Here is a 3,682-nt window from a genome sequence, read left to right as displayed (position 1 = left end):
CCTTCCCTTCCCCACAGCTCGGCACAGCACCTCTCACTGTCTGCCTCCAGTGCTTTTATTGCTGCTGTGATTTTGCGAAGGTCCTCGGAACAGCCTGTGCAAGAGCGCTGGTCTTCTCCCAAAGACGAAGTGTCTCAAGTTCTCAAGGCGTTAAAAGCAGTTTTCCAATTTGGAAAATCTCAAGTAGCCTTCTGCCTTTAAAATACAGTGTGTTATCTTGTAGGAGTAAAAGGAACTTAATATGCATATCAGGTACGGAATGAGGCCTCTGGGCAGTGTTATTGGTGGTGTGGGACCTACATAAAAGGAAAATGGCTTATTGCTTATTTCCATCTGCCCACAGCTGACCTTTCCAGGTGCAAAGTGTTTCGTCTGCTGCATCTGGAAATGCTCCAGACCTGCAGTCTCCCAGGCTGCGGGACTGTACGTATTTCTGTAGAGAACCCCAAATATCTGCAAATAAGAAAAAATGAGAAACTTTGAGAGGGGAATAACCTATTCACCACCAAACCAGACCTCAGTTTTTAGATGGTGCTGTTGGGTTATAACTGCTGCCTTGAATGTTCACTTAGAGCAAATTCAATTCTGGCGACAAGTAATGAGCTGATAAGCCCCAATGCCATGAAATCCTCTGTTTTGTTACTGACCACCTGCATTACAGCCAGCTCAAGAGCAGCTTTTCCCTTATGGAAAGGCAGCTCTCAGGAGGCGTGAGGGTTTGCTGCTCACTACACATGCCCAGTCCTTGGCCTCGCTGTGAAGACACTCAGTATTGTTACTTAGAGTGAAGGCAGGACTGCAAAGCTCATTTTGCATGGACCACTGAACAACCATTAGACAATAAAAAAAATTCCAACCCCTACCCCCAGGCAGAATTTGAACCAGCGACCTGGAGGTAGAATGTGCTGCTGCAATCCTCTGGAGCCCGCAGAGTGTTTGTGCTCACCCTGCCGAGTGCTTTTGCTGTATCAAAAAGCAAATTAATCTGTTACTGAGACTAATCCTGTTTGTCTTTAGAAGTAAACACAATTTTCAAATGTAGAGGGGCTATTTGACACTATTTTTACATTCTAAGTTTCAAATGTTGGAAAAAGATTTTTGCATCTATTTGGTTATGCTTTTCTCTATGAGAAGTCAAGCGGGTGCCTTTGACCTAGATGGCTTTTATAAGAGTGGAAAGGTGGGCAACAGTAATTCCCTCTGATAACGCAGGTGCCTTTAGCTTCCAATAAGCAACTTTTTTTTTTCTTTTTTTCCTAATTTAGAGGTGGAACAGACTGAAAACAGTGGTGCCCATACATGCCACATACCCCTTTACATTTTTGAAGTTTCTGGTAGTTATGCCAGCAGCTGCCATCCCATTCACTGTGGGTTTTGCTGATCTTTCAGGATGCAGTATCCCTTTTCAGGCCAGGGAAGACTTGGAGAGGTGGACACTTAGAGAGGCAGCTGCAAAACTGCGAGTCTTTTTATTATGCCAGAAAGCCTGACAGGTTCCAGCTTTTTTGAATTGTTGGCACTTCAGTAAGGTAAATGTAGAGGTGTTGGTTTATTACTTCAGTAGATTTGGGTTTATATTGGTAAGCATCCACAAATGATCTGCTTGGACATGTTGTGTGGTACAGGGGCTGTGGCTGAGGAACCTGATGCTGGGAGCACAGCCCAGTTTCAACGCATGTTTCTAAGCGGAATATCAGACAGTGGCTCGCTGCTAAGGGAGCCCGTGTTCTGGTGCCTCTGGGCGCTGTAGGAGTGTGAAGCTGTTTGTATTCCTGTAGTTTGTATCAAATGCCAGTGATGACGTGCATAAAAATAATTAGTTAAATAAATACTCGGGTATCGATGCTCTGGCAGGAGGTAGCCAAGGGAATTATCTGTATGCTAAAGGATATTTTAAGTTGAAAGCATCTACAGGGATAATCAATGCCAAATCTACCATTACCATTGATTTGAGCATAATTAGTTTGGATGAAAACAGAAGACCATCATAAAAAATAATAAATTGAAGCATAGCATCTAATTCAACAGGCAGAAGACTCCATCAAAGATGTTTGAGAAAGGTGTTTTGACACTCCTGCGCCGATGATGTGACTTACGTGTTGGCTCCGGCTGGTTTGCACCACGTCTGGGTACAGCCACTGCTACAAGAAAACTGTCCTGACTCTTCCAGGACAGCATTTACCAGCTTGTTTGGTGTGTTATATTTGGAGAGCTCTACACTGACACAATCCTTCTGACCTGTTACTATGTTGGGGATTTCATGTGTTTCCTTTACAACTGACATTAAGACTGGCTTCGATTTTTGGATCTGCTACTGGTTTTTTAAAGCCTCATATAGCTGCTCCTTGTTTCAAGCTTGCAGCTGGCTCAGAACTAACCTCAATTTCTTGGTATTGCCCTCTTGTCGGTATGTAGTTTGAAACTTTCCCCTTACCCAACAGGCCAGGCTTTCTTTGCACTCTGTTCCCTGCTTGCCCTGCAGCTTGTTTGCCATCTGTAAAGTGAAGCCTGATGCAGTCATGTGGTCCCCTAATCCTCTGGAGAACGTGTGGGATGGGATGGGGTTCACAGATAGTGTGTGCTGTAGACTCAGCGACAGTGAAACCCCAGACTTGATTCTTTCTCGTGCTATAGCAGCTTATGTATTTAGTAACAGAGATCCCCGTAACTCCTGCATTAGCTACAGTGTGGGTTGCCCCACTAATGTTTTGCTTGCCTGTTGAGCATCCCATGCGGGTACCCCACGGCACCTGAATCTGTCAGGGGCCGAGCAGCCTTACAGCTGGTAAATCAGCACCTACTCTCTCATTTTGCAGGGTGGCAGATAAAATCACCATAGCTAAAGCGTAGGAGTGTTGACTGTAGACCGATGCCCTTGGTTTATCAGGAGCTCCGGTGTGGCGAGGAGGTGCAGCCCCCCACGTGCTGCCTCTCTGGAGGGATGCTGTGGTGAGTTGGCGCCACTTGCGCAGCATCATGTTGTGTCGGTCTCACCCGCCTCCTGATGGACATTGCTGCCAGGAGTGAGCGGTCTGGGGGGGAAACTTAAAGGAGTTACACCTCTGTGAAATTTGGGTGCAAGGCGTGTGTTTGCAGGGGAGGAAGGAACTAATGATATGCTGGAGAACAGGGTGGGAGAAAAAAGGATTTGACAGTTGGAGGGAAGAAGCGGTTGAAAACGCATCTGTTCCAAGGCAAGCGTGATCTTCCACTCTAACCACCTTCATTCTGCTTCAGGCTGCTTTTACCTCAGTTTACCAGCATTTTCTGTGCTTTTCCACAACGCGTTGCTGACCCTACGCTTCATAGCAAACATACTGAGCAATTGGCCCCCCGCCTTCTGCTGAGCTGTATCGGCTCTTGTTGGCTGAAGGCCTGTCCCTGGTGTTGGTGTTGGTCGGTTCAGGGGACAAGTCAAGTACCTGCTTGCCGGCTGGCTCGGGGTGCTCAGGACCCCCGCTCTAGGGGCTGATCCACCATCCAAGCAATGACCGGGGATGGGGATGCACTCTGGCGGTGCTCTGCACTTGTACTACCAGCCTATAAACGTGTCAGATGAATAACGACGTATTGAAAAAGTGTCCTTGAATACGCTGGCAGGATTACTTTCTGTTAGTCCCCTGGGAACAGCGCGGTGGGCTGCCGAATCCAATGCAGGCGCTGTGGAAAATGGTAGGTGGGG

This window comes from Falco punctatus (assembly GCF_963210335.1).
Source record: "Falco punctatus genome assembly, chromosome: 15".
Taxonomy (NCBI): domain Eukaryota; kingdom Metazoa; phylum Chordata; class Aves; order Falconiformes; family Falconidae; genus Falco; species Falco punctatus.
The sequence above is the reverse complement of the archived record's forward strand: the minus strand, read 5'-3'. Positions refer to the sequence as shown.